Below are 17,952 nucleotides of genomic sequence, written 5' to 3'. Positions count from 1 at the left end.
GTAAAACCAGGATTGCATTAATTGCCATTGAAGACTTATAATCTTTGATGATACATTTATAAAATAAATGGCATCCTTCAAATAAAAGGGAACGCTTTTGACCCAGACGTGAACCGAACACGTAACCTTCTGATCTGGAGTCAGACGCGCTACCATTGCGCCACAAGGCCGTAAGCTAACCTCTCTTATTATTCCATTCTTAAAATACTTATGAATGTGTACCGTACAAAAAATTTAATATTGTACATTACAATAACCTCTCAGAATAATAATTCATTGTAAAACCAGGATTGCATTAATTGCCATTGAAGACTTATAATCTTTGATGATACATTTATAAAATAAATGGCATCCTTCAAATAAAAGGGAAAGTTTTTGACCCCGACGTGATTCGAACACGTAACCTTCTGATCTGGAGTCAGACGCGCTACCATTGCGCCACAAGGCCGTAAGCCAACCACTTTTATTATTGCATTCTTAAAATACTTATGAATCTGTACCGTACACAAAATTTAATATTGTACATTACAGTAACATCTCAGAATAATAATTCATTGTAAAACCAGGATTGCATTAATTGCAATGGAAGACTGATAATCTTTGATGATACATTTATAAAATAAATGGCATCCTTCAAATAAAAGAGAACGCATTTGACCCCGACGTGATCCGAACACGTAACCTTCTGATCTGGAGTCAGACGCGCTAGCATTGCGCCACAAAGCCGTAAGCTAACCCCTCTTATTATTGCATTATTAAAATACTTATGCATCTGTACCGTACAAAAAATTTAATATTGTACATTACAGTAACATTTCAGAATAATAATTTATTGTAAAACAAGGATTGCATTAATTGCCATGGAAGACTGATAATCTTTGATGATACATTTATAAAACAAATGGTATCCTTCAAATAAAAGAGAACGCATTTGACCCCGATGTGATCCGAACACGTAACCTTCTGATCTGGAGTCAGACGCGCTACCATTGCGCCAGAAGGCCGTAAGCTAACCTCTCTTATTATTGCATTCTTAAAATACTTATAAATGTGTACCGTACAAAAAATTTAATATTGTACATTACAATAACGTCTCAGAATAATAATTCATTGTAAAACCAGGATTGCATTAATTGCCATTGAAGACTTATAATCTTTGATGATACATTTATAAAATAAATGGCATCCTTCAAATAAAAGGGAACGCTCTTGACCCCGACGTGATTCGAACACGTAACATTCTGATCTGGAGTCAGACGCGCTACCATTGCGCCACAAGGCCGTCAGCCAACCACTCTTATTATTGCATTCTTAAAATACTTGTGAATCTGTACCGTACAAAAAATTTCATATTGTACATTACAATAACGTCTCAGAATAATAATTCATTGTAAAACCAGGATTGCATTAATTGCCATTGAAGACTGATAATCTTTGATGATACATTTATAAAATAAATGGCATCCTTCAAATAAAAGGAACGCTTTTGACCCCGACGTGATTCGAACACGTAACCTTCTGACCTGGAGTCAGACGCGCTACCATTGCGCCACAAGGCCGTAAGCCAATCACTCTTATTATTCCATTCTTAAAATACTTATGAATCTGTACCGTACAAAAAATTTAATATTGTACATTACAATAACATCTCAGAATAATAATTCATTGTAAAACCAGGATTGCATTAATTGCCATTGAAGACTGATAATCTTTGATGATACATTTATAAAATAAATGGCATCCTTCAACTAAAAGGGAACGCTTTTGACCCCGACGTGATTCGAACACGTAACCTACTGATCTGGAGTCAGACGCGCTACCATTGCGCCACAAGGCCGTAAGCCAACCACTCTCATTATTGCATTCTTAAAATACTTATTAATCTGTACCGTACAAAAAATTTAATATTGTACATTACAATAACGTCTCAGAATAATAATTCATTGTAAAACCAGGATTGCATTAATTGCCATTGAAGACTTATAATCTTTGATGATACATTTATAAAATAAATGGCATCCTTCAAATAAAAGGGAACGCTTTTGACCCCGACGTGATTCGAACACGTAACCTTCTGATCTGGAGTCAGACTCGCTTCCTTTGCGCCACAAGGCCGTAAGCCAACCACTCTTATTATTGCATTCTTAAAATACTTATGAATCTGTACCGTACAAAAAATTTAATATTGTAGATTACAATAACGTCTCAGAATAATAATTCATTGTAAAACCAGGATTGCATTAATTGCCATTGAAGACTTATAATCTTTGATGATACATTTATAAAATAAATGGCATCCTTCAAATAAAAGGGAACGCTTTTGACCCCGACGTGATTCGAACACGTAACCTTTTGATCTGGAATCAGACGCGCTACCATTGCGCCAGAAGGCCGTAAGCCAACCACTCTTATTATTGCATTCTTAAAATACTTATGAATCTGTACCGTACGAAAGATTTAATATTGTACATTACAATAACGTCTCAGAATAATAATTCATTGTAAAACCAGGATTGCATTAATTGCCATTGAAGACTTATAATCTTTGATGATTCATTTATAAAATAAATGGCATCCTTCAAATAAAAGGGAACGCTTTTGACCCCGACGTGGTTCGAACACGTAACCTTCTGATCTGGAGTCAGACGCGCTACCATTGCGCCAAAAGGCCGTAAGCCAACCACTCTTATTATTGCATTCTTAAAATACTTATGAATCTGTACCGTACAAAAAATTTAATATTGTACATTACAGTAACATCTCAGAAAAATAATTCATTGTAAAACCAGGATTGCATTAATTGCCATTGAAGACTAATAATCTGTGATGATACATTTATAAAATAAATGGCATCCTTCAAATAAAAGGGAACGCTTTTGACCCCGACGTGATTCGAACACGTAACCTTCTGATCTGGAGTAAGACTCGCTACCATTGCGCCACAAGACCGTAAGCCAACCACTCTTATTATTGCATTCTTAAAATACTTATGAATCTGTACCGTACAAAAGATTTAATATTGTACATTACAATAACGTCTCAGAATAATAATTTATTGTAAAACCAGGATTGCATTAATTGCCATTGAAGACTTATAATCTTTGATGATACATTTATAAAATAAATGGCATCCTTCAAATAAAAGGGAACGCTTTTGACCCCGACGTGATTCGAACACGTAACCTTCTGATCTGGAGTCAGACGCGCTACCATTGCGCCAGAAGGCCGTAAGCCAACCACTTTTATTATTGCATTGTAAAAATACTTATGAATCTGTACCGTACACAAAATTTAATATTGTACATTACAGTAACATCTCAGAATAATAATTCATTGTAAAACCAGGATTGCATTAATTGCAATGGAAGACTGATAAACTTTGATGATACATTTATAAAATAAATGGCATCCTTCAAATAAAAGGGAACGCTTTTGACCCCGACGTGATTCGAACACGTAACCTTCTGATCTGGAGTAAGACTCGCTACCATTGCGCCACAAGACCGTAAGCCAACCACTCTTATTATTGCATCCTTAAAATACTTATGAATGTGTACCGTACAAAAAATTTCATATTGTACATTACAATAACGTCTCAGAATAATAATTCATTGTAAAACCAGGATTGCATTAATTGCCATTGAAGACTTATAATCTTTGATGATACATTTATAAAATAAATGGCATCCTTCAAATAAAAGGGAACGCTCTTGACCCCGACGTGATTCGAACACGTAACATTCTGATCTGGAGTCAGACGCGCTACCATTGCGCCACAAGGCCGTAAGCCAACCACTCTTATTATTGCATTCTTAAAATAATTATGAATCTGTACCGTACAAAAAATTTAATATTGTAGATTACAATAACGTCTCAGAATAATAATTCATTGTAAAACCAGGATTGCATTAATTGCCATTGAAGACTTATAATCTTTGATGATACATTTATAAAATAAATGGCATCCTTCAAATAAAAGGGAACGCTTTTGACCCCGACGTGATTCGAACACGTAACCTTTTGATCTGGAATCAGACGCGCTACCATTGCGCCAGAAGGCCGTAAGCCAACCACTCTTATTATTGCATTCTTAAAATACTTATGAATCTGTACCGTACGAAAGATTTAATATTGTACATTACAATAACGTCTCAGAATAATAATTCATTGTAAAACCAGGATTGCATTAATTGCCATTGAAGACTTATAATCTTTGATGATTCATTTATAAAATAAATGGCATCCTTCAAATAAAAGGGAACGCTTTTGACCCCGACGTGGTTCGAACACGTAACCTTCTGATCTGGAGTCAGACGCGCTACCATTGCGCCAAGAGGCCGTAAGCCAACCACTCTTATTATTGCATTCTTAAAATACTTATGAATCTGTACCGTACAAAAAATTTAATATTGTACATTACAGTAACATCTCAGAAAAATAATTCATTGTAAAACCAGGATTGCATTAATTGCCATTGAAGACTAATAATCTGTGATGATACATTTATAAAATAAATGGCATCCTTCAAATAAAAGGGAACGCTTTTGACCCCGACGTGATTCGAACACGTAACCTTCTGATCTGGAGTAAGACTCGCTACCATTGCGCCACAAGACCGTAAGCCAACCACTCTTATTATTGCATTCTTAAAATACTTATGAATCTGTACCGTACAAAAGATTTAATATTGTACATTACAATAACGTCTCAGAATAATAATTTATTGTAAAACCAGGATTGCATTAATTGCCATTGAAGACTTATAATCTTTGATGATACATTTATAAAATAAATGGCATCCTTCAAATAAAAGGGAACGCTTTTGACCCCGACGTGATTCGAACACGTAACCTTCTGATCTGGAGTCAGACGCGCTACCATTGCGCCAGAAGGCCGTAAGCCAACCACTTTTATTATTGCATTGTAAAAATACTTATGAATCTGTACCGTACACAAAATTTAATATTGTACATTACAGTAACATCTCAGAATAATAATTCATTGTAAAACCAGGATTGCATTAATTGCAATGGAAGACTGATAAACTTTGATGATACATTTATAAAATAAATGGCATCCTTCAAATAAAAGGGAACGCTTTTGACCCCAACGTGATTCGAACACGTAACCTTCTGATCTGGAGTAAGACTCGCTACCATTGCGCCACAAGACCGTAAGCCAACCACTCTTATTATTGCATTCTTAAAATACTTATAAATGTGTACCCTACAAAAAATTTAATATTGTACTTTACAATAACGTCTCAGAATAATAATTCATTGTAAAACCAGGATTGCATTAATTGCCATTGAAGACTTATAATCTTTGATGATACATTTATAAAATAAATGGCATCCTTCAAATAAAAGAGAACGCTCTTGACCCCGACGTGATTCGAACACGTAACATTCTGATCTGGAGTCAGACGCGCTACCATTGCGCCACAAGGCCGTCAGCAAACCACTCTTATTATTGCATTCTTAAAATACTTGTGAATCTGTACCGTACAAAAAATTTAATATTGTAGATTACAGTAACATCTCAAAATAATAATTCATTGTAAAACCATGATTGCATTAATTGCAATGGAAGACTGATAAACTTTGATGATACATTTATAAAATAAATGGCATCCTTGAAATAAAAGGGAACGCTTTTGACCCCGACATTATTCGAACACGTAACCTTCTGATCTGGAGTAAGACTCGCTACCATTGCGCCACAAGGCCGTAAGCCAACCACTCTTATTATTGCATTCTTAAAATACTTATGAATCTGTACCGTACAAAAAATTTAATATTGTACATTATAGTAACATCTCAGAATAATAATTCATTGTAAAACCAGGATTGCATTAATTGCCATGGAAGACTGATAATCTTTGATGATACATTTATAAAATAAATGGCATCCTTGAAATAAAAGGGAACGCTTTTGACCCCGACGTGATTCGAACACGTAACCTTCTGATCTGGAGTCAGACGCGCTACCATTGCGCCACAAGGCCGTAAGCTAACCACTCTTATTGTTGCATTCTTAAAATACTTATGAATCTGTACCGTACAAAAATTTAATATTGTACATTACAATAACGTCTCAGAATAATAATTCATTGTAAAACCAGGATTGCATTAATTGCCATTGAAGACTTATAATCCTTGATGATACATTTATAAAATAAATGGCATCCTTCAAATAAAAGAGAACGCATTTGACCCCGACGTGATCCGAACACGTAACCTTCTGATCTGGAGCCAGACGCGCTACAATCGCGCCACAAGGCCGTAAGCTAACCTCTCTTATTATTGCATCCTTAAAATACTTATGAATGTGTACCGTACAAAAAATTTCATATTGTACATTACAATAACGTCTCAGAATAATAATTCATTGTAAAACCAGGATTGCATTAATTGCCATTGAAGACTTATAATCTTTGATGATACATTTATAAAATAAATGGGATCCTTCAAATAAAAGGGAACGCTTTTGACCCCGACGTGATTCGAACACGTAACCTTCTGATCTGGAGTCTGACGCTCTACCATTGCGCCACAAGGCCGTAAGCATCCCACTCTTATTATTGCATTCTTAAAATACTTATGAATCTGTACCGTACCAAAAATTTAATATTGTACATTACAGTAACATCTCAGAATAATAATTCATTGCAAAACCAGGATTGCATTAATTGCCATGGAAGACTGATAATCTTTGATGATACATTTATAAAATAAATGGCATCCTTCAAACCAAAGAGAACGCATTTGACCCCGACGTGATCCGAACACGTAACCTTCTGACCTGGAGTCAGACGCGCTACCATTGCGCCACAAGGCCGTAAGCCAATCACTCTTATTTTTCCTTTCTTAAAATACTTATGAATCTCTACCGTACAAAAAATTTAATATTGTACATTACAATAACATCTCAGAATAATAATTCATTGTAAAACCAGGATTGCATTAATTGCCATTGAAGACTGATAATCTTTGATGATACATTTATAAAATAAATGGCATCCTTCAACTAAAAGGGAACGCTTTTGACCCCGACGTGATTCGAACACGTAACCTACTGATCTGGAGTCAGACGCGCTACCATTGCTCCACAAGGCCGTAAGCCAACCACTCTCTCTATTGCATTCTTAAAATACTTATTAATCTGTACCGTACAAAAAATTTAATATTGTACATTACAATAACGTCTCAGAATAATAATTCATTGTAAAACCAGGATTGCATTAATTGCCATTGAAGACTTATAATCTTTGATGATACATTTATAAAATAAATGGCATCCTTCAAATAAAAAGGAACGCTTTTGACCCCGACGTGATTCGAACACGTAACCTTCTGATCTGGAGTCAGACGCGCTACCATTGCGCCAGAAGGCCGTAAGCCAACCACTTTTATTATTGCATTGTAAAAATACTTATGAATCTGTACCGTACACAAAATTTAATATTGTACATTACAGTAACATCTCAGAATAATAATTCATTGTAAAACCAGGATTGCATTAATTGCAATGGAAGACTGATAAACTTTGATGATACATTTATAAAATAAATGGCATCCTTCAAATAAAAGGGAACGCTTTTGACCCCGACGTGATTCGAACACGTAACCTTCTGATCTGGAGTAAGACTCGCTACCATTGCGCCACAAGACCGTAAGCCAACCACTCTTATTATTGCATTCTTAAAATACTTATAAATGTGTACCCTACAAAAAATTTAATATTGTACTTTACAATAACGTCTCAGAATAATAATTCATTGTAAAACCAGGATTGCATTAATTGCCATTGAAGACTTATAATCTTTGATGATACATTTATAAAATAAATGGCATCCTTCAAATAAAAGGGAACGCTCTTGACCCCGACGTGATTCGAACACGTAACATTCTGATCTGGAGTCAGACGCGCTACCATTGCGCCACAAGGCCGTCAGCAAACCACTCTTATTATTGCATTCTTAAAATACTTGTGAATCTGTACCGTACAAAAAATTTAATATTGTAGATTACAGTAACATCTCAAAATAATAATTCATTGTAAAACCAGGATTGCATTAATTGCAATGGAAGACTGATAAACTTTGATGATACATTTATAAAATAAATGGCATCCTTGAAATAAAAGGGAACGCTTTTGACCCCGACATTATTCGAACACGTAACCTTCTGATCTGGAGTAAGACTCGCTACCATTGCGCCACAAGGCCGTAAGCCAACCACTCTTATTATTGCATTCTTAAAATACTTATGAATCTGTACCGTACAAAAAATTTAATATTGTACATTATAGTAACATTTCAGAATAATAATTCATTGTAAAACCAGGATTGCATTAATTGCCATGGAAGACTGATAATCTTTGATGATACATTTATAAAATAAATGGCATCCTTGAAATAAAAGGGAACGCTTTTGACCCCGACGTGATTCGAACACGTAACCTTCTGATCTGGAGTCAGACGCGCTACCATTGCGCCACAAGGCCGTAAGCTAACCACTCTTATTGTTGCATTCTTAAAATACTTATGAATCTGTACCGTACAAAAATTTAATATTGTACATTACAATAACGTCTCAGAATAATAATTCATTGTAAAACCAGGATTGCATTAATTGCCATTGAAGACTTATAATCCTTGATGATACATTTATAAAATAAATGGCATCCTTCAAATAAAAGAGAACGCATTTGACCCCGACGTGATCCGAACACGTAACCTTCTGATCTGGAGCCAGACGCGCTACAATCGCGCCACAAGGCCGTAAGCTAACCTCTCTTATTATTGCATCCTTAAAATACTTATGAATGTGTACCGTACAAAAAATTTCATATTGTACATTACAATAACGTCTCAGAATAATAATTCATTGTAAAACCAGGATTGCATTAATTGCCATTGAAGACTTATAATCTTTGATGATACATTTATAAAATAAATGGGATCCTTCAAATAAAAGGGAACGCTTTTGACCCCGACGTGATTCGAACACGTAACCTTCTGATCTGGAGTCTGACGCTCTACCATTGCGCCACAAGGCCGTAAGCATCCCACTCTTATTATTGCATTCTTAAAATACTTATGAATCTGTACCGTACCAAAAATTTAATATTGTACATTACAGTAACATCTCAGAATAATAATTCATTGCAAAACCAGGATTGCATTAATTGCCATGGAAGACTGATAATCTTTGATGATACATTTATAAAATAAATGGCATCCTTCAAACCAAAGAGAACGCATTTGACCCCGACGTGATCCGAACACGTAACCTTCTGACCTGGAGTCAGACGCGCTACCATTGCGCCACAAGGCCGTAAGCCAATCACTCTTATTTTTCCTTTCTTAAAATACTTATGAATCTCTACCGTACAAAAAATTTAATATTGTACATTACAATAACATCTCAGAATAATAATTCATTGTAAAACCAGGATTGCATTAATTGCCATTGAAGACTGATAATCTTTGATGATACATTTATAAAATAAATGGCATCCTTCAACTAAAAGGGAACGCTTTTGACCCCGACGTGATTCGAACACGTAACCTACTGATCTGGAGTCAGACGCGCTACCATTGCGCCACAAGGCCGTAAGCCAACCACTCTCATTATTGCATTCTTAAAATACTTATTAATCTGTACCGTACAAAAAATTTAATATTGTACATTACAATAACGTCTCAGAATAATAATTCATTGTAAAACCAGGATTGCATTAATTGCCATTGAAGACTTATAATCTTTGATGATACATTTATTAAATAAATGGTATCCTTCAAATAAAAGGGAACGCTTTTGACCGGACGTGATTCGAACACGTAACCTTCTGATCTGGAGTCAGACGCGCTACCATTGCGCCACAAGGCCGTAAGCTAACCTCTCTTATTATTGCATTCTTAAAATACTTATGAATCTGTACCGTACAAAAAATTTAATATTGTACATTACAATAACGTCTCAGAATAATAATTCATTGTAAAACCAGGATTGCATTAATTGCCATTGAAGACTTATAATCTTTGATGATACATTTATAAAATAAATGGCATCCTTCAAATAAAAGGGAACGCTTTTTACCCCGACGTGATTCGAACACGAAACCTTCTGATCTGGAGTCAGACGCGCTACCATTGCGCCAGAAGGCCGTAAGCCAACCACTCTTATTATTGCATTCTTAAAATACTTATGAATCTGTACCGTACGAAAGATTTAATATTGTACATTACAATAACGTCTCAGAATAATAATTCATTGTAAAACCAGGATTGCATTAATTGCCATTGAAGACTTATTATCTTTGATGATACATTTATAAAATAAATGGCATCCTTCAAATAAAACGGAACGCTCTTGACCCCGACGTGATTCGAAACCGTAACCTTCTGATCTGGAGTCAGACGCGCTACCATTGCGCCACAAGGCCGTAAGCCCACCACGCTTATTATTGCATTCTTAAAATACTTATGAATCTGTACCGTACAAAAAATTTAATATTGTACATTACAGTAACATCTCAGAATAATAATTCATTGTAAAACCAGGATTGCATTAATTGCCATTGAAGACTTATAATCTTTGATGATACATTTATAAAATAAATGGCATCCTTCAAATAAAAGGGAACGCTTTTGACCCCGACGTGATTCGAACACGTAGCCTTCTGATCTGGAGTCAGACGCGCTACCATTGCGCCACAAGGCCGTAAGCTAACCACTCTTATTATTGCATTCCTAAAATACTTATGAATCTGTACCGTACAAAAAATTTAATATTGTACATTACAGTAACATCTCAGAATAATAATTCATTGTAAAACCAGGATTGCATTAATTGCCATTGAAGACTTATAATCTGTGATGATACATTTATAAAATAAATGGCATCCTTCAAATAAAAGGGAACGCTTTTGACCCCGACGTGATTCGAACACGCAACCTTCTGATCTGGCGTAAGACTCGCTACCATTGCGCCACAAGGCCGTAAGCCAACCACTCTTATTATTGCATTCTTAAAATACTTATGAATCTGTACCGTACAAAAAATTTAATATTGTACATTACAATAACGTCTCAGAATAATAATTTATTGTAAAACCAGGATTGCATTAATTGCCATTGAAGACTTATAATCTTTGATGATACATTTATAAAATAAATGGCATCCTTCAAATAAAATGGAACGCTTTTGACCCCGACGTGATTCCAACACGTAACCTTCTGATCTGGAGTCAGACGCGCTACCATTGCGCCACAAGGCCGTATGATAACTTCTCTTATTATAGCATTCTTAAAATACTTATGAATCTGTACCGTACACAAAATTTAATATTGTACATTACAATAACGTCTCAGAATAATAATTCATTGTAAAAATAGGATTGCATTAATTGCAATGGAAGACTTATAATCTTTGATGATACATTTATAAAATAAATGACATCCTTCAAATAAAAGGGAACGCTTTTGACCCCGACGTGATTCGAACACGTAACCTTCTGATCTGGAGTCAGACGCGCTACCATTGCGCCACAAAGCCGTAAGCCAACCACTCTCATTATTGCATTCTTAAAATACTTATTAATCTGTACCGTACAAAAAATTTAATATTGTACATTACAATAACGTCTCAGAATAATAATTCATTGTAAAACCAGGATTGCATTAATTGCCATTGAAGACTTATAATCTTTGATGATACATTTATTAAATAAATGGTATCCTTCAAATAAAAGGAAACGCTTTTGACCGGACGTGATTCGAACACGTAACCTTCTGATCTGGAGTCAGACGCGCTACCATTGCGCCACAAGGCCGTAAGCTAACCTCTCTTATTATTGCATTCTTAAAATACTTATGAATCTCTACCGTACAAAAAATTTAATATTGTACATTACAATAACGTCTCAGAATAATAATTCATTGTAAAACCAGGATTGCATTAATTGCCATTGAAGACTTATAATCTTTGATGATACATTTATAAAATAAATGGCATCCTTCAAATAAAAGGGAACGCTTTTGACCCCGACGTGATTCGAACACGTAACCTTCTGATCTGGAGTCAGACGCGCTACCATTGCGCCACAAGGCCGTAAGCCAACCACTCTTATTATTGCATTCTTAAAATACTTATGAATCTGTACCGTACAAAAAATTTAATATTGTACATTACAGTAACATTTCAGAATAATAATTCATTGTAACCCCAGGATTGCATTAATTGCCATGGAAGACTGATAATCTTTGATGATACATTTATAAAATAAATGGTATCCTTCAAATAAAAGAGAACGCATTTGACCCCGATGTGATCCGAACACGTAACCTTCTGATCTGGAGTCAGACGCGCTACCATTGCGCCAAAAGGCCGTAAGACAACCACTCTTATTATTGCATTCTTAAAATATGAATCTGTACCGTACAAAAAATTTAATATTGTACATTACAATAACATCTCAGAATAATAATTCATTGTAAAACAAGGATTGCATTGATTGCCATTGAAGACTTATAATCTTTGATGATACATTTATAAAATAAATGGCATCCTTCAAATAAAAGGGAACGCTTTTGACCCCGACGTGATTCGAACACGTAACCTTCTGATCTGGAGTCAGACGCGCTACCATTGCGCCACAAGGCCGTAAGCCACCCACTCTTATTATTGCATTCTTAAAATACTTATGAATCTGTACCGTACAAAAAATTTAATATTGTACATTACAGTAACATCTCAGAATAATAATTCATTGTAAAACCAGGATTGCATTAATTGCCATTGAAGACTGATAATCTTTGATGATACATTTATAAAATAAATGGCATCCTTCAAATAAAAGGGAACGCTTTTGACCCCGACGTGATTCGAACACGTAACCTTCTGATCTGGAGTCAGACTCGCTACAATTGCGCCACAAGGCCGTAAGCCAACCACTCTTATTATTGCATTCTTAAAATACTTATGAATCTGTACCGTACAAAAAATTTAATATTGTACATTACAATAACGTCTCAGAATAATAATTCATTGTAAAACCAGGATTGCATTAATTGCAATGGAAGACTTATAATCTTTGATGATACATTTATAAAATAAATGGCATCCTTCAAATAAAAGGGAATGCTTTGGACCCCGACGTTATTCGAACACGTAACCTTCTGATCTGGAGTCAGACGCGCTACCATTGCGCTACAAGGCCGTAAGCCCACCACCCGTATTATTGCATTCTTAAAATACTTATGAATCTGTACCGTACAAAAAATTTAATATTGTACATTACAATAACGTCTCAGAATAATAATTCATTGTAAAACCAGGATTGCATTTATTGCCATTGAAGACTTATAATCTTTAATGATACATTTATAAAATAAATGGCATCCTTCAAATAAAAGGAAACGCTCTTGACCCCGACGTTATTCGAACACGTAACCTTCTGATTTGGAGTCAGACGCGCTACCATTGCGCCACAAGGCCGTAAGCCAACCACTCTTATTATTGCATTCTTAAAATACTTATGAATCTCTACCGTACAAAAAATTTAATATTGTACATTACAGTAACATCTCAGAATAATAATTCATTGTAAAACCAGGATTGCATTAATTGCCATTGAAGACTTATAATCTTTGATGATACATTTATAAAATAAATGGCATCCTTCAAATAAAAGGGAAATCTTTTGACCGCGACGTGAATCGAACACGTAACCTTCTGATCTGGAGTCAGACGCGCTACCATTGCGCCACAAGGCCGTAAGCTAACCACTCTTATTATTGCATTCTTAAAATACTTATGAATCTGTACCGTACAAAAAATTTAATATTGTACATTACAGTAACATCGCAGAATAATAATTCATTGTAAAACCAGGATTGCATTAATTGCCATTGAAGACTGATAATCGTTGATGATACATTTATAAAATAAATGGCATCCTTCAAATAAAAGGGAACGCTTTTGACATCGACGTGATTCGAACACGTAACCTTCTGATCTGGAGTCAGACGCGCTACCATTGCGCCACAAGGCCATAAGCTAAACTCTCTTATTATTGACTTCTTAAAATACTTATGAATCTAGACCGTACACAAAATTTAATATTGTACATTACAATAACGTCTCAGAATAATAATTCATTGTAAAACCAGGATTGCATTAATTGCCATTGAAGACTTATAATCTTTGATGATACATTTATAAAATAAATGGCATCCTTCAAATAAAAGGGAACGCTTTTGACCCCGACGTGATTCGAACACGTAACCTTCTGATCTGGAGTCAGACGCGCTACCATTGCGCCACAAGGCCGTAAGCCAACCACTCTTATTATTGCATTCTTAAAATACTTATGAATCTCTACCGTACAAAAAATTTAATATTGTACATTACAATAACGTCTCAGAATAATAATTCATTGTAAAACCAGGATTGCATTAATTGCCATTGAAGAGTTATAATCTTTGATGATACATTTATAAAATAAATGGCATCCTTCAAATAAAAGGGAACGCTCTTGACCCCGACGTGATTCGAACACGTAACCTTCTGATCTGGAGTCAGACTCGCTACCATTGCGCCACAAGGCCGTAAGCCAACCACTCTTATTATTGCATTGTTAAAATACTTATGAATCTGTACCGTACAAAAAATTTAATATTGTACATTACAATAACGTCTCAGAATAATAATTCATTGTAAAACCAGGATTGCATTAATTGCCATTGAAGACTTATAATCTTTGATGATACATTTATAAAATAAATGGCATCCTTCAAATAAAAGGGAACGCTTTTGACCGGACGTGATTCGTACACGTAACCTTCTGATCTGGAGTCAGACGCGCTACCATTGCGCCACAAGGCCGTAAGCCAACCACTCTCATTATTGCATTCTTAAAATACTTATGAATCATTACCGTACAAAAAATTTAATATTGTACATTACAATAACGTCTCAGAATAATAATTCATTGTAAAACCAGGATTGCATTAATTGCCATTGAAGACTGATAATCTTTGATGATACATTTATAAAATAAATGGCATCCTTCAAATAAAAGGGAACGCTTTTTACCCCGACGTGATTCGAACACGTAACCTTCTGATCTGGAGTCAGACGCGCTACCATTGCGCCACAAGGCCGTAAGCCCACCACTCGTATTATTGCATTCTTAAAATACTTATGAATCTGTACCGTACGAAAGATTTAATATTGTACATTACAATAACGTCTCAGAATAATAATTCATTGTAAAACCAGGATTGCATTAATTGCCATTGAAGACTTATAATCTTTGATGATACATTTATAAAATAAATGGCATCCTTCAAATAAAAGGGAACGCTTTTGACCCCGACGTGATTCGAACACGTAACCTTCTGATCTGGAGTCAGACGCGCTACCATTGCGCCACAAGGCCGTAAGCCAACCACTCTTATTATTGCATTCTTAAAATACTTATGAATCTGTACCGTACAAAAAATTTAATATTGTACATTACAATAACGTCTCAGAATAATAATTCATTGTAAAACCAGGATTGCATTAATTGCCATTGAAGACTTATAATCTTTGATGGTACATTTCTAAAAAAAATGGCATCCTTCAAATAAAAGGGAACGCTTTTGACCCCGACGTGGTTAGAACACGTAACCTTCTGATCTGGAGTAAGCCGCGCTACCATTGCGCCAAAAGGCCGTAAGCCAACCACTCTTATTATTGCATTCTTAAAATACTTATGAATCTGTACCGTACAAAAAATTTAATATTGTACATTACAATAACATCTCAGAATAATAATTCATTGTAAAACCAGGATTGCATTAATTGCCATTGAAGACTTATAATCTTTGATGATACATTTATAAAATAAATGGCATCCTTCAAATAAAAGGGAACGCGTTTGACCCCGACGTGATTCGAACACGTAACCTTCTGATCTGGAGTCAGACGCGCTACCATTGCGCCACAAGGCCGTAAGCCAACCACTCTTATTATTGCATTCTTAAAATACTTATGAATCTGTACCGTACAAAAAATTTAATATTGTACATTACAATAACGTCTCAGAATAATAATTCATTGTAAAACCAGGATTGCATTAATTGCCATTGAAGACTTATAATCTTTGATGATACATTTATAAAATAAATGGCATCCTTCAAATAAAAGGAAACGCTCTTGACCCCGACGTTATTCGAACACGTAACCTTCTGATCTGGAGTCAGACGCGCTACCATTGCGCCACAAGGCCGTAAGCCAACCACTCTTATTATTGCATTCTTAAAATACTTATGAATCTCTACCGTACAAAAAATTTAATATTGTACATTACAGTAACATCTCAGAATAATAATTCATTGTAAAACCAGGATTGCATTAATTGCCATTGAAGACTTATAATCTTTGATGATACATTTATAAAATAAATGGCATCCTTCAAATAAAAGGGAAATCTTTTGACCCCGACGTGAATCGAACACGTAACCTTCTGATCTGGAGTCAGACGCGCTACCATTGCGCCACAAGGCCGTAAGCTAACCACTCTTATTATTGCATTCTTAAAATACTTATGAATCTGTACCGTACAAAAAATTTAATATTGTACATTACAGTAACATCGCAGAATACTAATTCATTGTAAAACCAGGATTGCATTAATTGCCATTGAAGACTGATAATCGTTGATGATACATTTATAAAATAAATGGCATCCTTCAAATAAAAGGGAACGCTTTTGACCCCGACGTGATTCGAACACGTAACCTTCTGATCTGGAGTCAGACTCGCTACCATTGCGCCACAAGGCCGTAAGCCAACCACTCTTATTATTGCATTCTTAAAATACTTATGAATCTCTACCGTACAAAAAATTTAATATTGTACATTACAATAACGTCTCAGAATAATAATTCATTGTAAAACCAGGATTGCATTAATTGCCATTGAAGACTGATAATCTTTAATGATACATTTATAAAATAAATGGCATCCTTCAAATAAAAGGAAACGCTTTTGACCCCGACGTGATTCGAACACGTAACCTTCTGATCTGGAGTCAGACGCGCTACCATTGCGCCACAAGGCCGTAAGCCAACCACTCTTATTATTGCATTGTTAAAATACTTATGAATCTGTACCGTACAAAAAATTTAATATTGTACATTACAATAACGTCTCAGAATAATAATTCATTGTAAAACCAGGATTGCATTAATTGCCATTGAAGACTTATAATCTTTGATGATACATTTATAAAATAAATGGCATCCTTCAAATAAAAGGGAACGCTTTTGACCCCGACGTTATTCGAACACGTAACCTTCTAATCTGGAGTCAGACGCGCTACCATTGCGCCACAAGGCCGCAGGCTAACCACTCTTATTATTGCATTCTTAAAATACTTATGAATCTGTACCGTACCAAAAATTTAATATTGTACATTACAGTAACATCTCAGAATAATAATTCATTGTAAAACCAGGATTGCATTAATTGCCATTGAAGACTGATAATCTTTGATGATACATTTATAAAATAAATGGCATCCTTCAAATAAAAGGGAACGCTTTTGACATCGACGTGATTCGAACACGTAACCTTCTGATCTGGAGTCAGACGCGCTACCATTGCGCCACAAGGCCATAAGCTAACCTCTCTTATTATTGAATTCTTAAAATACTTATGAATCTGGACCGTACACAAAATTTAATATTGTACATTACAATAACGTCTCAGAATAATAATTCATTGTAAAACCAGGATTGCATTAATTGCCATTGAAGACTTATAATCTTTGATGATACATTTATAAAATAAATGGCATCCTTCAAATAAAAGGGAACGCTTTTGACCCCGACGTGATTCGAACACGTAACCTTCTGATCTGGAGTCAGACGCGCTACCATTGCGCCACAAGGCC

At 35.2% G+C, this 17,952-nt stretch overlaps 50 non-coding genes across 50 annotated transcripts; all 50 read right to left on the bottom strand.

Moving 5' to 3' along the window:
* Positions 1-98: 98 nt before the first annotated feature.
* Trnaw-cca (transfer RNA tryptophan (anticodon CCA)) lies at positions 99-170 on the bottom strand. Its single transcript has one exon. It is a non-coding gene; the product is annotated as a tRNA-Trp (tRNA).
* Positions 171-376: 206 nt separating this feature from the next.
* On the bottom strand, positions 377-448 carry Trnaw-cca (transfer RNA tryptophan (anticodon CCA)). Its single transcript has one exon. It is a non-coding gene; the product is annotated as a tRNA-Trp (tRNA).
* Positions 449-654: 206 nt separating this feature from the next.
* On the bottom strand, positions 655-726 carry Trnaw-cca (transfer RNA tryptophan (anticodon CCA)). Its single transcript has one exon. It is a non-coding gene; the product is annotated as a tRNA-Trp (tRNA).
* A 484-nt stretch (positions 727-1,210) lies between these two features.
* Positions 1,211-1,282, bottom strand: Trnaw-cca (transfer RNA tryptophan (anticodon CCA)). The gene has a single exon. It is a non-coding gene; the product is annotated as a tRNA-Trp (tRNA).
* A 205-nt stretch (positions 1,283-1,487) lies between these two features.
* Positions 1,488-1,559, bottom strand: Trnaw-cca (transfer RNA tryptophan (anticodon CCA)). The gene has a single exon. It is a non-coding gene; the product is annotated as a tRNA-Trp (tRNA).
* Positions 1,560-1,765: 206 nt separating this feature from the next.
* Trnaw-cca (transfer RNA tryptophan (anticodon CCA)) lies at positions 1,766-1,837 on the bottom strand. The gene has a single exon. It is a non-coding gene; the product is annotated as a tRNA-Trp (tRNA).
* Positions 1,838-2,043: 206 nt separating this feature from the next.
* Positions 2,044-2,115, bottom strand: Trnaw-cca (transfer RNA tryptophan (anticodon CCA)). The gene has a single exon. It is a non-coding gene; the product is annotated as a tRNA-Trp (tRNA).
* A 206-nt stretch (positions 2,116-2,321) lies between these two features.
* On the bottom strand, positions 2,322-2,393 carry Trnaw-cca (transfer RNA tryptophan (anticodon CCA)). The gene has a single exon. It is a non-coding gene; the product is annotated as a tRNA-Trp (tRNA).
* Positions 2,394-2,599: 206 nt separating this feature from the next.
* Positions 2,600-2,671, bottom strand: Trnaw-cca (transfer RNA tryptophan (anticodon CCA)). Its single transcript has one exon. It is a non-coding gene; the product is annotated as a tRNA-Trp (tRNA).
* Positions 2,672-3,155: 484 nt separating this feature from the next.
* On the bottom strand, positions 3,156-3,227 carry Trnaw-cca (transfer RNA tryptophan (anticodon CCA)). The gene has a single exon. It is a non-coding gene; the product is annotated as a tRNA-Trp (tRNA).
* A 484-nt stretch (positions 3,228-3,711) lies between these two features.
* On the bottom strand, positions 3,712-3,783 carry Trnaw-cca (transfer RNA tryptophan (anticodon CCA)). The gene has a single exon. It is a non-coding gene; the product is annotated as a tRNA-Trp (tRNA).
* A 206-nt stretch (positions 3,784-3,989) lies between these two features.
* On the bottom strand, positions 3,990-4,061 carry Trnaw-cca (transfer RNA tryptophan (anticodon CCA)). Its single transcript has one exon. It is a non-coding gene; the product is annotated as a tRNA-Trp (tRNA).
* Positions 4,062-4,267: 206 nt separating this feature from the next.
* Trnaw-cca (transfer RNA tryptophan (anticodon CCA)) lies at positions 4,268-4,339 on the bottom strand. The gene has a single exon. It is a non-coding gene; the product is annotated as a tRNA-Trp (tRNA).
* Positions 4,340-4,823: 484 nt separating this feature from the next.
* On the bottom strand, positions 4,824-4,895 carry Trnaw-cca (transfer RNA tryptophan (anticodon CCA)). The gene has a single exon. It is a non-coding gene; the product is annotated as a tRNA-Trp (tRNA).
* Positions 4,896-5,379: 484 nt separating this feature from the next.
* Trnaw-cca (transfer RNA tryptophan (anticodon CCA)) lies at positions 5,380-5,451 on the bottom strand. Its single transcript has one exon. It is a non-coding gene; the product is annotated as a tRNA-Trp (tRNA).
* A 484-nt stretch (positions 5,452-5,935) lies between these two features.
* On the bottom strand, positions 5,936-6,007 carry Trnaw-cca (transfer RNA tryptophan (anticodon CCA)). Its single transcript has one exon. It is a non-coding gene; the product is annotated as a tRNA-Trp (tRNA).
* A 483-nt stretch (positions 6,008-6,490) lies between these two features.
* Positions 6,491-6,562, bottom strand: Trnaw-cca (transfer RNA tryptophan (anticodon CCA)). Its single transcript has one exon. It is a non-coding gene; the product is annotated as a tRNA-Trp (tRNA).
* A 206-nt stretch (positions 6,563-6,768) lies between these two features.
* Trnaw-cca (transfer RNA tryptophan (anticodon CCA)) lies at positions 6,769-6,840 on the bottom strand. The gene has a single exon. It is a non-coding gene; the product is annotated as a tRNA-Trp (tRNA).
* A 206-nt stretch (positions 6,841-7,046) lies between these two features.
* Positions 7,047-7,118, bottom strand: Trnaw-cca (transfer RNA tryptophan (anticodon CCA)). The gene has a single exon. It is a non-coding gene; the product is annotated as a tRNA-Trp (tRNA).
* A 206-nt stretch (positions 7,119-7,324) lies between these two features.
* Positions 7,325-7,396, bottom strand: Trnaw-cca (transfer RNA tryptophan (anticodon CCA)). The gene has a single exon. It is a non-coding gene; the product is annotated as a tRNA-Trp (tRNA).
* A 484-nt stretch (positions 7,397-7,880) lies between these two features.
* On the bottom strand, positions 7,881-7,952 carry Trnaw-cca (transfer RNA tryptophan (anticodon CCA)). Its single transcript has one exon. It is a non-coding gene; the product is annotated as a tRNA-Trp (tRNA).
* A 484-nt stretch (positions 7,953-8,436) lies between these two features.
* On the bottom strand, positions 8,437-8,508 carry Trnaw-cca (transfer RNA tryptophan (anticodon CCA)). The gene has a single exon. It is a non-coding gene; the product is annotated as a tRNA-Trp (tRNA).
* Positions 8,509-8,991: 483 nt separating this feature from the next.
* Positions 8,992-9,063, bottom strand: Trnaw-cca (transfer RNA tryptophan (anticodon CCA)). Its single transcript has one exon. It is a non-coding gene; the product is annotated as a tRNA-Trp (tRNA).
* Positions 9,064-9,269: 206 nt separating this feature from the next.
* Positions 9,270-9,341, bottom strand: Trnaw-cca (transfer RNA tryptophan (anticodon CCA)). The gene has a single exon. It is a non-coding gene; the product is annotated as a tRNA-Trp (tRNA).
* Positions 9,342-9,547: 206 nt separating this feature from the next.
* On the bottom strand, positions 9,548-9,619 carry Trnaw-cca (transfer RNA tryptophan (anticodon CCA)). Its single transcript has one exon. It is a non-coding gene; the product is annotated as a tRNA-Trp (tRNA).
* A 200-nt stretch (positions 9,620-9,819) lies between these two features.
* On the bottom strand, positions 9,820-9,902 carry Trnaw-cca (transfer RNA tryptophan (anticodon CCA)). Its single transcript has one exon. It is a non-coding gene; the product is annotated as a tRNA-Trp (tRNA).
* Positions 9,903-10,380: 478 nt separating this feature from the next.
* Trnaw-cca (transfer RNA tryptophan (anticodon CCA)) lies at positions 10,381-10,452 on the bottom strand. The gene has a single exon. It is a non-coding gene; the product is annotated as a tRNA-Trp (tRNA).
* A 206-nt stretch (positions 10,453-10,658) lies between these two features.
* Positions 10,659-10,730, bottom strand: Trnaw-cca (transfer RNA tryptophan (anticodon CCA)). The gene has a single exon. It is a non-coding gene; the product is annotated as a tRNA-Trp (tRNA).
* Positions 10,731-11,214: 484 nt separating this feature from the next.
* On the bottom strand, positions 11,215-11,286 carry Trnaw-cca (transfer RNA tryptophan (anticodon CCA)). Its single transcript has one exon. It is a non-coding gene; the product is annotated as a tRNA-Trp (tRNA).
* Positions 11,287-11,492: 206 nt separating this feature from the next.
* Trnaw-cca (transfer RNA tryptophan (anticodon CCA)) lies at positions 11,493-11,564 on the bottom strand. Its single transcript has one exon. It is a non-coding gene; the product is annotated as a tRNA-Trp (tRNA).
* Positions 11,565-11,764: 200 nt separating this feature from the next.
* On the bottom strand, positions 11,765-11,847 carry Trnaw-cca (transfer RNA tryptophan (anticodon CCA)). The gene has a single exon. It is a non-coding gene; the product is annotated as a tRNA-Trp (tRNA).
* A 200-nt stretch (positions 11,848-12,047) lies between these two features.
* Trnaw-cca (transfer RNA tryptophan (anticodon CCA)) lies at positions 12,048-12,119 on the bottom strand. The gene has a single exon. It is a non-coding gene; the product is annotated as a tRNA-Trp (tRNA).
* A 480-nt stretch (positions 12,120-12,599) lies between these two features.
* On the bottom strand, positions 12,600-12,671 carry Trnaw-cca (transfer RNA tryptophan (anticodon CCA)). The gene has a single exon. It is a non-coding gene; the product is annotated as a tRNA-Trp (tRNA).
* Positions 12,672-12,877: 206 nt separating this feature from the next.
* Trnaw-cca (transfer RNA tryptophan (anticodon CCA)) lies at positions 12,878-12,949 on the bottom strand. The gene has a single exon. It is a non-coding gene; the product is annotated as a tRNA-Trp (tRNA).
* A 206-nt stretch (positions 12,950-13,155) lies between these two features.
* On the bottom strand, positions 13,156-13,227 carry Trnaw-cca (transfer RNA tryptophan (anticodon CCA)). Its single transcript has one exon. It is a non-coding gene; the product is annotated as a tRNA-Trp (tRNA).
* Positions 13,228-13,433: 206 nt separating this feature from the next.
* Positions 13,434-13,505, bottom strand: Trnaw-cca (transfer RNA tryptophan (anticodon CCA)). The gene has a single exon. It is a non-coding gene; the product is annotated as a tRNA-Trp (tRNA).
* Positions 13,506-13,711: 206 nt separating this feature from the next.
* On the bottom strand, positions 13,712-13,783 carry Trnaw-cca (transfer RNA tryptophan (anticodon CCA)). Its single transcript has one exon. It is a non-coding gene; the product is annotated as a tRNA-Trp (tRNA).
* A 206-nt stretch (positions 13,784-13,989) lies between these two features.
* Trnaw-cca (transfer RNA tryptophan (anticodon CCA)) lies at positions 13,990-14,061 on the bottom strand. Its single transcript has one exon. It is a non-coding gene; the product is annotated as a tRNA-Trp (tRNA).
* A 206-nt stretch (positions 14,062-14,267) lies between these two features.
* On the bottom strand, positions 14,268-14,339 carry Trnaw-cca (transfer RNA tryptophan (anticodon CCA)). Its single transcript has one exon. It is a non-coding gene; the product is annotated as a tRNA-Trp (tRNA).
* A 206-nt stretch (positions 14,340-14,545) lies between these two features.
* Positions 14,546-14,617, bottom strand: Trnaw-cca (transfer RNA tryptophan (anticodon CCA)). Its single transcript has one exon. It is a non-coding gene; the product is annotated as a tRNA-Trp (tRNA).
* Positions 14,618-15,100: 483 nt separating this feature from the next.
* Trnaw-cca (transfer RNA tryptophan (anticodon CCA)) lies at positions 15,101-15,172 on the bottom strand. The gene has a single exon. It is a non-coding gene; the product is annotated as a tRNA-Trp (tRNA).
* Positions 15,173-15,378: 206 nt separating this feature from the next.
* Trnaw-cca (transfer RNA tryptophan (anticodon CCA)) lies at positions 15,379-15,450 on the bottom strand. The gene has a single exon. It is a non-coding gene; the product is annotated as a tRNA-Trp (tRNA).
* Positions 15,451-15,934: 484 nt separating this feature from the next.
* On the bottom strand, positions 15,935-16,006 carry Trnaw-cca (transfer RNA tryptophan (anticodon CCA)). The gene has a single exon. It is a non-coding gene; the product is annotated as a tRNA-Trp (tRNA).
* A 206-nt stretch (positions 16,007-16,212) lies between these two features.
* Trnaw-cca (transfer RNA tryptophan (anticodon CCA)) lies at positions 16,213-16,284 on the bottom strand. Its single transcript has one exon. It is a non-coding gene; the product is annotated as a tRNA-Trp (tRNA).
* Positions 16,285-16,490: 206 nt separating this feature from the next.
* Positions 16,491-16,562, bottom strand: Trnaw-cca (transfer RNA tryptophan (anticodon CCA)). The gene has a single exon. It is a non-coding gene; the product is annotated as a tRNA-Trp (tRNA).
* A 206-nt stretch (positions 16,563-16,768) lies between these two features.
* Positions 16,769-16,840, bottom strand: Trnaw-cca (transfer RNA tryptophan (anticodon CCA)). Its single transcript has one exon. It is a non-coding gene; the product is annotated as a tRNA-Trp (tRNA).
* Positions 16,841-17,046: 206 nt separating this feature from the next.
* Trnaw-cca (transfer RNA tryptophan (anticodon CCA)) lies at positions 17,047-17,118 on the bottom strand. The gene has a single exon. It is a non-coding gene; the product is annotated as a tRNA-Trp (tRNA).
* Positions 17,119-17,324: 206 nt separating this feature from the next.
* On the bottom strand, positions 17,325-17,396 carry Trnaw-cca (transfer RNA tryptophan (anticodon CCA)). Its single transcript has one exon. It is a non-coding gene; the product is annotated as a tRNA-Trp (tRNA).
* A 206-nt stretch (positions 17,397-17,602) lies between these two features.
* Positions 17,603-17,674, bottom strand: Trnaw-cca (transfer RNA tryptophan (anticodon CCA)). The gene has a single exon. It is a non-coding gene; the product is annotated as a tRNA-Trp (tRNA).
* A 206-nt stretch (positions 17,675-17,880) lies between these two features.
* Positions 17,881-17,952, bottom strand: Trnaw-cca (transfer RNA tryptophan (anticodon CCA)). Its single transcript has one exon. It is a non-coding gene; the product is annotated as a tRNA-Trp (tRNA).

Source organism: Euprymna scolopes, chromosome 6 (assembly GCF_053919585.1).
Source record: "Euprymna scolopes isolate OS-2025 chromosome 6, ASM5391958v1, whole genome shotgun sequence".
NCBI classification, from domain to species: domain Eukaryota; kingdom Metazoa; phylum Mollusca; class Cephalopoda; order Sepiida; family Sepiolidae; genus Euprymna; species Euprymna scolopes.
The sequence above is the reverse complement of the archived record's forward strand: the minus strand, read 5'-3'. Positions and strand labels throughout refer to the sequence as shown.